This window comes from Myotis lucifugus, unplaced genomic scaffold (genome assembly GCF_000147115.1).
Source record: "Myotis lucifugus unplaced genomic scaffold, Myoluc2.0 scaffold_72, whole genome shotgun sequence".
Lineage (NCBI taxonomy): Eukaryota > Metazoa > Chordata > Mammalia > Chiroptera > Vespertilionidae > Myotis > Myotis lucifugus.
Genome location: NW_005871120.1, coordinates 3,820,852 through 3,831,581, shown reverse-complemented (window position 1 = coordinate 3,831,581; position 10,730 = coordinate 3,820,852). Strand labels below are relative to the sequence as shown.

The following is a 10,730-nucleotide window of genomic DNA, read 5'->3' as shown; positions in this document are numbered from 1 at the left end:
GGGTGAGCCTCGGGTCCCGGCCCCCGCCCGCTCCGGTGGCTCCCCCGCTCACTCCCCGCCGCCCCCCGACCGCCGGAGCCTTGCAGCCGGGAGCCTCCCGCCCCGCCGCCGAGGTAGGAAGCCCCCTGGCGTCGCATCGTGGGTACGGAGACCGGGCGGGGGTCCGGCTGGTCGTGCGGGGGCTGCAGGGCGAGAGGGTCGCCTCCCCCTACCGCGTCCGCGCCTCGCCCCGGGCCATTGTGCGCCCTCGCCGGGGCCCCTGCGCTCGCTCCCTCGCTCGCTGGCTTGCGCGCTCCCTCTCTCGCCGGCTCCCCGACTCCGTCCTTTGGTCTCTCTGTCTTTCTCCTCCCTCTGCCCTCCGTCCGTCGGTCCTGCGGCCGGGGCGAGCCGGGGCCGGGGCCAGACCCGGGGCAGGAGCAAACTTCGGCGGGGAAGTTGGGCGGCCGCAGGGGGGGCGCGCTGCGGGGTGGGAGCCCCCCTCCCCTCAGGCCTGGGCAAGAAGTTGTCTGGGGCTGCTGGGCAGCCTCCCCTTTTCAAGGCTGCGTCGGGGCTGTTTCTGAAACTGGGTTTGGAAGGTGTCTCTTCCCTGTCCCTGAAAGTCTCTGACCCTGGTTAAACCCGACCCTTCCTTGGGCAGGGGAGGGAGGCGTCCCTGAGGCTCAGGACAGGGGTGCTGCCGCGTTTGGACCAGGAGCTAGAGTCCTGTCCAGCACTTGTGCCGACCCCTGCTGTCTGGGTGCAAGCAGAGGGCCTGGCCGAGAGGGGAGGGCAGGGGTCCCTAACCCTCCAGAGGAAAGGTCCGGAGGGGGCGAGGCAGGTGCATCTGGAGAGAGGGAAATGCCTGTGTCCTGCTTCCCCCTGGCCCCCTGGGATGGGGCTGGAATCCAGGCTGGCACCTGGAGGCCTTGGCACACTGCCCTGCCCAGCCGGGTACTCAGGCCACAGCAGGGCAGCATGCCGCCTGTCGCTTGTCCAGGAGGGCCTGCCTGGCCTGTCTCCCCCCCCCTCCCCCCAGGTCCACTATGGTTGCAGCCCTGCCCAGGGGCCTGGGAAGCGGGAAGGGATCCTGGGAGGAGCCCTGGGCCCCCAGCCATCTCAGCCCAGGATCTTGGCTCTGAAGGGAATGTTTGACACTGAAGGGGCAGCCAGGCCAGCCCTGGACCTGGACCTGGCCACGGCTTGGGCTGCTGTGATTCTTGGTCTGGACCAGGGACAGGACCGTAGCTGTGGTCGTGGGAGACAGCCATCCCCAGGGTCCTACATGCCCGGGGAGAAGGTGGGGCTTCACAGACAGCTAGGGAAGGCGCTCTGCTCCCCAGTGTTCCCTCCAGGGCTTCCTCGGCCCCCAGACTCAGGGAAGAGCAAACGGGCTCCTTCAGTCTGCCCACCCACCCAACCCTCCCCCAACCCCACCAGTGCCACAGTGCCACAGCTGTTCCAGCCCAGCCCATACATCCCTCCCCATGACCTCGGCGCCTTCCCCCTCTCTGCTCCTCCTTCTCCCCTCTGGGCCACAGCTGGGCCTCCCAGCTGGTCTTGGCCTGTATTGGGGGAGGGGCTGCACCTGGGGGCCCCTTCTAGGACACCCCTTTCTGAGCTTCAGCCCAGCTCATTTCACAGCCCACTCCCCGCTCAGCTTGGCACTGTTTGTAGCCCACCAAGCAGGAGGCAGTGACCAGGGATTTGGGCCACCATTTATGGGGGTTGAGGACCTCTTGGAAGCAGCCCTGTTTTCCTCAGCCCCTTCTCCTCCACCTCCTTTCCGGAGCTGCCATTAGTGCTGACCCTCTGACCCCCCCATGCCTGCCCACCATTCCCTGTCTGTGACCTTTAAGCTTTGGTGTTAAATCCCTCCAGCTGGGGCTCTTCGCCCTCTGAGTGACCCTGGCACAGGCCCCCCGGGGGGCCTCTCCCTGCTCCTGGCTCTCTACACAGGGACACCTGCCAGTTCCTCCCTCACTGTTGGGGAGGGGGAACACCAGGAAGCCAGACAGTGAGTCACCCCACTTCTAGGCACCACTGCTTTTGGGGCTAGTGACTTTGGGGGATCTGCCGGAGCTGGGCCACAGCCTGGAGGGTGAGTGGGAAAAGCCCCCACCTAGAAGTCTGACATCCTGGAATTTAGTCCTGGCTGGGCCACCGACTCCCAGGGGTGTTTGAGCCATGCTCCTCCCCTTTCTGGGTCTCAGTTTCCTCGGCTGTCAAACCAAGGGTCAGCCAAGGTGAGCTTCCTGAGCTCCAGAGTCCATGAGAAGACTTGGGGGGCGGAGGCGTGTTGAGAGAGGGGTAAGGCCAACAAAAGCCAACTCTCAGTTGTCCGTGGGTGGAGCCAGTATGAATAACTGGATGCCACAGACATCCAAAAACCTCATTTTAAACAATCGTGTGAACCACGTTCCCCCCAAAGCTTTTGTTGTTTCTAAAAGCCCAGCTGCGAATGGGTAGCCACAGCCATGTCTTCTCCTGCCTGGGCTCCCCTGGCTGCCTCACTGGGAGTGCCCGTGGAGGGTGACAGGCTGAAATGATTCGAAGGAGACAAAGCTCTCCAGGGCCCCTCCTTGGGCTTGTTTGGGGGGGCCTAGACCCCTCTCAGCCCCACCTTGGGGCCCCCACTTTTCTCTGCCTTCCTTCCCTGGCCTGGCCTTGGCCCCGGGCAGTGGGAGTGTCTCCTGCCACCTAATCCTCCCAGGGTCTGAGCTGTGGTAGAGAAGGAAGAATGTGTTTTCCTGATATTTTCCCATGTGGGTTTTCCATCCAATTTCCCACTTAGGCAAGGGGGCGGGTACGGGTGCTGGGCAGAGTTTGGGGCAATCCCAGGATGAGGGAAGGGGGTGAAAGCTGTGGCTGGGTGACCAGATGTGGGGAGTGGGGCCTGCAGTTGAGCTCCTTGGAAGGTGTTTGGGGTGGGCCCCTGATGCCGGGCAGGGGGGAGGGGCTGGACAGGGCAGGAAAGACTCCTGCTCCTACCTCTTCCCTCCAGTGGGGTGTGCTTCCCAGGTTCCTGGGCCCCAGGGGAGGCCAGCGGAAGAGGCTTCTTATCCAAGTGGGAAATTCGGGGTGTAGTGGAGAGGCCTGAGCCAGGTGGAATGGGAGGATGAAGAGTGAGGTTGCCTTTTCTGAAGCTGAGAGAATCCTTCCTCTATTCAGGGCTATTTTGTCATTGTGCATTTCACACCGATGACTAAGGTCAGAAGGGTGAGCCCTGGAAGGTACTGAGGGGTCCTCCCTTCACCCAGACAAGTGCCCTTCTCAGAGGTGGGGAACACCGCTAGCTGGTGAGGGGCTCTTTGGGGCCAGCCAGAAAGATGTGGATCCCCCACCCCCTCCAGGGCCTGTGAAAGGGCCCTAGAGAGAGGCTGAGGCCCAGACATGTGTCTGAAGGTTCACCTCTCCAAGAATGCCAGCACATCCAACCTTGCCCCAGCCCTGAGTGTGGGGGACCACAGCTCCTTCAAGGCCCTTGGGACACATCTGTCCAGGATTTCTCAGGTGGATGCCTCAGCTCACACCTGGAGAATTCTAAATCAGGTGTGGCTAGGCAGGGACTCCCATGGTCAACCAGGACCTCTAGTGCTTTGCTGATAGCCAGGGTTGGGGCAACTGCTTTGATGCTCGGACAAAGAAGGACTTGCTGGGGAAGTGGGGGTCTTTTTGAGGGGCACAGCTTGGAGTAGACCCCGGTTTCTCTCCTGGCTCCCACATAACCCCGCAAACCTCTGCTGTCTCTGCAACTAACAAAAATGCCATCTTAGGTCCCCAGGGAGTGGGTGGGGGAGAAGTGGGTCAGGGATAAAGCAGCATGGGTGGATCGCCTGGTAACAACTCCCTGAAAAAATCAACAGTGCCTTCCAATGGCCCCATGCACTTTGCAGGCATTGACATCTTCACCTTGTGAGAGAGTTCCATTGATCCCTATTAGAAAAATGGGGAAACTGAAGCTCGGATGGAAAAGGGCCCGCGGGCATCAGGGGGGTCCAAGTTCCTGGGGGTCTGCTATGGCTGCAGTGGTGGTGTCTGATGGCCAGTTTCCCAGCCTGGAGTGAAAAGGGACCCTGCTCCTGAGGGGAGCCCTAATTGGCCCCAGCGGCTGTGCACACTGGGCCCCAAGCATCTATCCTTTCCCTGCGCTGATCCTCCTGGCCTCTACTCCAGACCTGTCCGTAGAAGACGTGAGGCCTGGCCCAGATCTGCCAGGGTCCCTGGCCCTTTTTTCTCTTCTAGTTCAGGTACTCCTCCAGGGGAGCTCTGGGAGCTTCCACACAGCTGGTCCCCAGGGAGCCCCAGTTGTCTGACCATCCTGACTGGGATGTTTCTACAAGCTTCCTCAGGCTGGGCATAGGACAGGCCCTGGCTCTGGGCGTCTTGATGGGGGGAGCACTGGCCTTCCATGCCCCCTCCAAGATGGGATGGAGGGTTCTGGTTAACTGGTGGCCAGGCTGGTAGGAGCCTGGGAGCACAGAGCTGGGAAGTATAATGGGGGGCGTGCTGGGGAGCTTCCCTATTTGTTCCAGATGCCATCTCTCTGGTGGGAGATGGTAAGGGAATGAGAATCTTCCAGGCCGTAACTGGGGGTTGGCTCGGATCTCCTCAGCCCTTGGACTTCACTGCCTAAGAAGTCACCTGACATTTGAGTGGGTTATGTGTGCACATGTACTACTGCCTTGGCAGATGGCTGCCTGGGGAGGGCACTCAGACCAGCCTCTGGCCCCCTCTCCCCTCTTCCAGTCATGGCCAAGGGCGGGTGGGGAGCCTGCGGAAGCCCCAGGAGATTGCCGAGCTGCTTGAGTCAGCCCTGGGTGCCTCAGGGAAAACAGTTCTGCCCACTGACAGAGGGTGGCCACCATTTGCACAGTGTGCTCACAGGCCGGCGCCCCACTGGGACCCTGGGAGTAAGGAGGCTGCCTGTGGGCACTGGTCGGGGGAAATAGGCTCGGAGATTTGAGGGCTTTGCCTGGGGTCACTTAGGGAGAGACAGAGAGGGGGACTGGAGCCTAGGGCTCTGTGGCCCTGGCCTCTGAAATGTCAATTCAGCCTGGGAATCCCCCCAGCTCCACTCCTGCCCTCCTGTCCACTGCATGGGCTTGACATCGGGGACAGCTGTGTCTGGATCAAGCCTCCCTCCCTTATTCCCATATCCACCTGCGTCTTGCTGGGAAGTCCCAGCCTGCCTGAGCCATTTCTCTTCTGGTCCACTTCCTCCTGCATCCAGAACCCCCCCAAACCCACCCACACCCTTCCAGGCTGACTAACCCCAGCTGTGATGTCCTCCTCCCCCCCCTCCATTGTTCTGCCTGTTTTAAAGTACCCCCACCCCAGTACTGCTGGCTGTCTGCCTACGAGCCCCACCCTCTTCCAGGCCGAGCCCCCAGCACCACCTCAGAACACCTAGTGGTCACCCTGCATGGTCTTATGGACCCTGGGCCCCAAGGGCCTGAAGTAGGCCAGGCCTGGCATGATGTTTCCTGTTGGGCTTGGAGGCTGCCCCCTGGCTTCTGGACTTGCTCTGCTGCCTGGAGTGGACAAGCAGGGGAGGGTGGGGTGGCTGGTAAGAAGGGCATGGGGTGGAGCCAGGGTTTGTGCTAGAGCCCCTGCTGGGCCTGGTCTTGTCCAGCTGTTCTGGGGTAGGCCCCGAGCCACCGCTGGGTGGGAGTGGCAGGAGATGAAGCTGGGGAAACTGGGTCCTTCTGGTCATCCCAACTGACCAGGGCGATTCAGGCTGCCCCGCCCTAGCCCTGCTTCAGGGGAGGAGGAAGAATCTGTGTCCAGGCCCTGCCTCTCACCTTGACCTTGGGCAAGCTACTTCCTTCTTTGGGCTGTAAGCCCTTCCATACCTGCCCACCTCACCTGGCTGTGGCACCACAGATAGATTCATTCACTCAGCAAACATGTACTGAAGACCAAGCATCAGGGAAAGTGAAGGACAATGTGCTGTTCGGAGCATGGTCAGGATGCTTGAGCTCCAGTCCTATTCTAGGCCAGCTCCTCTTTTCTTGGATGGGGACACCGAGGCCCAGAGCCTGGCCCACATCACACTGGGGCAGGCCTGGTTTCTGGCTCTGAGCCCCGGCACTTTGCATCCATGCCCAGTTCATGCTGGTGGATGGAGTGGGCTGAGGGGGGCTGTGAAAGAGGGGGCAGTGGTCTGCTCCATGAGGCCTACTTTTCAGCACCCCTAGAAGGCTCAGAGCTGCCTGGGGCCCCAGAGACATCCCTGCCTGCCCTAAGCCTCCCTTCTTGGAAAGAGGCTCTGAATGCCAGGTGCAGGGGAGGTGAGTACTTGAGGCTGAAGGTTGGGGGCAATGAATATGGCACCATGTGCAGGGCTGGGCACTGAGGGCATGCTCCAGCGCTGGTGACATTGTGGCATTAGTGAGGACCTGGACCCAGGGTGAGTGTCACATGCAGTACAGGGCCATTGCAGGGCCAGGGATGCTGCCCTGGCCGTGTGGGGACGGAGCCGGGGCCCCTGCTCCGCTCTCAGGCACCTGGAAGAACAGCTCATGTACAGCTGCAAGAGGCTGCATCAGGGAAGACTTGCTGAAGTAGGGGGTCGAAGGGGAGTGGCAGCTGGAGGAGATTATGGGGACAGGGAAGGTTGTAAAACGGGAGCTGCCACTTAAGAGATGGGCCCCAAGCGCATGGAGGCAGGGAATCTTGAGAAAGGAGGTCCTGCAGGGAAGAGTCTGGGGACAAGAGATCCTGGGCTGGAAAGGATGATGGCACTTTCTGTGGAGGATACTCCATGGCTCCCCAGTGCCCCCAGGTCCTGGCCTAGCCTCCCCCTGGAGCCTCCTCTGCTGAATGATAGACCGCTTCCTTGTGGGCGAGTTGAGGCCACACTCCTGGCCTCTGCAGCATTGGACCTAGAGTGTGGGCTTCGGACCTGGAGGTGAATCCCAACTGTGCTCCTTACAGCTCTGTGACCTTGGCAGGTGACTGAACTGCCCTGAGCCGCAGTGTGCCCTCACCTGGAAGATGGGGAGAGTAGCACCTAATTGGCAGGGTGGTGAGGATGAATGGAGATGGTGAGGGGAGGCATGCCGGCCATTGTAGCCTGCAGGACCCAATGCTCCCTCTTGCTTTACCCCGTGTCCACGTGGCCAACTCGGATCTGCCGCCCCCCCCGCCCCCCCCCCCCACACACACACTTGGCAGGAGCAACTCACCCCTAATACTGTTTTTCTGTTGCCAGCGGTTCCCCCACTGAAGTCTGGATGCCCTTCATTCCCCAGAACGGAGTGGAGGGCCTGGTGTTGGAATGCATAACTGAGTGAGGGGGTAAATGAACTGGGAGGGAAAGGCCAAAGTCCAGAGCCTGTCCTGCCCACCTCCCCTCCTGCTGGGACTTGGCAGGTGCTATTCAGTGGGCCTGGTGCCCATCCTTTGGTGATGGGAGGGGTGGGCCACAGGCCTCATCCCTGCTCACTACCATAGCCTAAGACTGACACTGGTTACCTGCCATGTCCTGTGTGTCTCCTGTACGTGCACAGGTGTAACACATGCACGTACCTGTATGTCGCGGGGTGTTGTGGGTGCCCATCCATGTCCTGTGGGACACTGACCAACACTTTTGCTGGCCCCAGAGAGCTCTGGAGGAGTGCCCTGCTGCCCACTGAGAATGGCAGTGCTGACTGGCAGGGCCCGGGCTTCCAGTGTCTAGGCCTTGCTGGGTGTGTGTCCTGTCTGGCTCCCCAGTGCTGGCCCCTCCCAGGGATTTGGGCAGCCTGGGCCCAGCCCTTCCCTCCCAGCCTGCTGACCAGTGGGTGTGTGGGCGGGCTGGTGTGGGGGCTGCTTGGCGGGCTCGCCTCTGGCTGAGGCCCAGGTGCAGGCAGTGCTCATAGCCCCACATACCACCTCCCCCCCAAGCTGGGCAGACAGGAAAATACCAGACATAGTTGTGCAAAGGTGGCTGCAGGCAGGCAGGCGGCAAGGGGCGGGGGCCGCACTAGGGCGCCTAGAGCCACCAGGTCTAAGGGAGACCTCTGTGCCGGGCTGGACCCTGCAGCTGGATGGGCACACACATCTGTGTGTGTGTTCATCTGCTGGTTAGGGCCCATGTGTGAGCTGCTGCCCCAGCCGGTGTCACCCTGCTGATGTTGGAGAAGGAAGTACATCTGGGGAGCACAAGTGTTGGGGGCGCCAGCTGCATGCCTTCCAGCTCCAGTGCTGCCTGAACTCTCGGGGTGACTTTGGCAGGCCAAGTTACTGCATGGGGCGCTCCAGCCTGGGGCCAGGAACAAGAATCCTCAGGGCTACCAGTTGCTGGCACCTCCTGTGTGCCAGGCATCCAGCCAGGCAAGTCCTGCAGGGTGCCCCAACTGTGCCTGTGATTGTGGTACCTGTGACGGTGGAGGAAACCAAGGCTCGGAGGGGGCTACAGGGAGCCATCTGAGGCCCCACAGCCAGGGGTGGAGGCATAGAGGACTGGAACCGGTAGCCTGGCCCTGGGTAGCACTGTCTAAACATGCCTGCGCAGGTGCTGCCCAGCTGGGCCTTTTCCGAAGCCCCCATCGTGCAGAGCAGAGCGCTTGGCCTTCGCTGGTTCACCTGGGGGTGCTCGCAGAGGATCCGAGAACGCCCAGGGTCCTGGCTGAGCACCCCTGTGGTGGTGGGGGAGGGGCCTGTCTTGGGAGCAAGAGGTTCCCAGGGAAGTCAAACCCTATGCTCTTCCAGGAAATGCTGCCTGCCCTGGCCCCTCTCCTGGGACCTGCTGGGCAGAGGCCTCAGGATAAGCCCCTCCCCTTCATCCTGGGAGGAGGCCTGCTCCTTCCAGGGCCGCTCAGAACCTCTCCAGGGCCTCCCAGTGTTCTTTCTTTGAAGCAGTCAGTCTCTGGAAGTGACCACGGTCTGCTGTGGCCCTTCCACGGGACAGCAGAGGCCTGAGGCTCTCTGAGGGGCACACACTTGTTCAGTTACACCCTAAACCGAAGCCCACATGCTCCCAGTGTGAGACTACAGTGTCTGTGGGAACAGCGGGGAGGGCCAGTCCTCTCCTCAGCTGCCCTCACAGCTCTAGACTGGCCAGAGGCTGGAGAACTCAGCTATGGTGACAATTTATTCCATAAGTCTGATTAAGTACCTACTATGCACCCAGTACTGTTCGAGGTGCTGAATGTCGCTTGCCAATGGGAAACACTAAGTAATCATTGACTGTGCACCATTGCATTGGTTTCTCCCCAAAACCCAGTGGGAGTGGGTTATTACTATTATGACCATCCCACTTCAGAGAGGAGGACCCTGAGGTGATTTGCCCTAAGTCACATGCGTAGGAAGTGGCAGAACCATGTTGGAGACCCAGGTGGTCTACCCCCTGCTCAGAGCCGAGGTATGCTCTGCTGCTTAGTCAGGAAAGGGGACCAGGAGAGGAGGAGGCCTGCCCCTGTCCCTAGCCCCTGCTGCTTGGCTGCCATGGAGGGTGGAACTCTTAGCCAGAGCAGGGTGGAGCTGCTGTGGTTCTCAGGAATGCAGGGTTGTGGGCCCTTTGCTTTGGCAGCATATCTGCCTGCAGCTCTCCAAGCTTCCCTGTGGCCACCCCCCAGCCGGCCTCTCCAGCGCCCACCCACTGCCTTCTGCCCCTCCTAGGCTCTGCACCTAGCTCAGGCAAGCCCCTAGGCAGGGAGAGGGTGCCAAGCTGGAGCCCCTTTGCCTGCTTCTCCCCACATCCACTGGCACAGGAGGGAGAGGCTAATGGGGAACACAGTTTCTGGACTCACCTGGGCTTAAAACCCAGCTCTGCCACAGGCAAGCTGTGTGACCCTGGACAGATTATTTAATCTCCCTGAGCCTCTGTTTTTGCATCTGTAAAATGGGGACGAAAGAGCACCTGCCTGAACAGATGCTAGCACGTTCCCCAACTATCAACAACTGGCTGCTGATACTGTTATCCTGTAATATTCACCCATGGCTTCCAGTCCTGGGCTTGCCACCCACTGTGTGACCTGGGGCAGTGGTCTCTCTCTCTGGGCCTCAGTTTCTCCATTTGTACGACCAGCATGTTGGCAGTGATGGTCCTAGTCACCAGACACAGGGCACCCATGGAGCACAGGGGAGGCCAGGGGCTTGCTTCCTCTTTCCAGTCTATATCGAGAAAGCCACATGGCTTCCGAGAGTTGCATCGTGGAATTGTCCATAAGTCCTAAGCTGGATGAGCCATGGCTGACCAAAGGGTAGTTTCAGGGCTACTCTGAGAATAAGGGGTGTTCCTCATGTTGCCCTTGACAACAGTGGGGGTCAGGGATCTGGCTCTACGCTGCTGTGAGGAGAGCCCCCGACTTACCGAGGGCCCCACCCTCTCTCTGCTTCTGCCAAGGAGACCTTGAGTGCTTCTGGGTGGCTGTGCAGAGCCCCCTCCACCTACACAGGCACTCACTCCTCCAGGCTCAGGGCCAGCCCACCGTCCTCCCCCGAGCAGGCAAGGAGGGGCTTTATCCAGAGCAGATTCCAACCTGCGCCTATTAGGCTGGTGACCTCGAGCCTCAGTTTCCCCATCTGTCTGAGGGGAAATGACTACCTCTACTCACAGTAGGGGTTTGCGAGGGTTCAGAGAATTCATGGACAAACAGTACATGAAGGGTAGGTATTTAATGGATGTGGATCCCCCATTCTGTATGCCATCCACCCTGGCCACAGGGCCTCAGTTTCCCCATGTCGTGCTCTGCCTGTGGAGGGGAGAAGTGTTGGGGGGACCTGCCAGGTAGGCCAGGGGTATGGGGGGGGTGTCTTGGTGGGCC

General features: G+C 60.6%; 1 protein-coding gene across 1 annotated transcript in view; it reads left to right on the top strand.

Annotated features, from left to right (window-relative positions):
- Positions 1 to 66: 66 nt before the first annotated feature.
- GLIS2 (GLIS family zinc finger 2) overlaps positions 67 to 10,730 on the top strand; it is a 20,062-nt gene continuing 9,398 nt past the window's right edge. The window contains exon 1 of the mRNA XM_006090419.3: positions 67 to 113. The gene's annotated coding sequence lies outside the window, so the exon portion shown is untranslated. The remainder of the gene's footprint in view (positions 114 to 10,730) is intronic.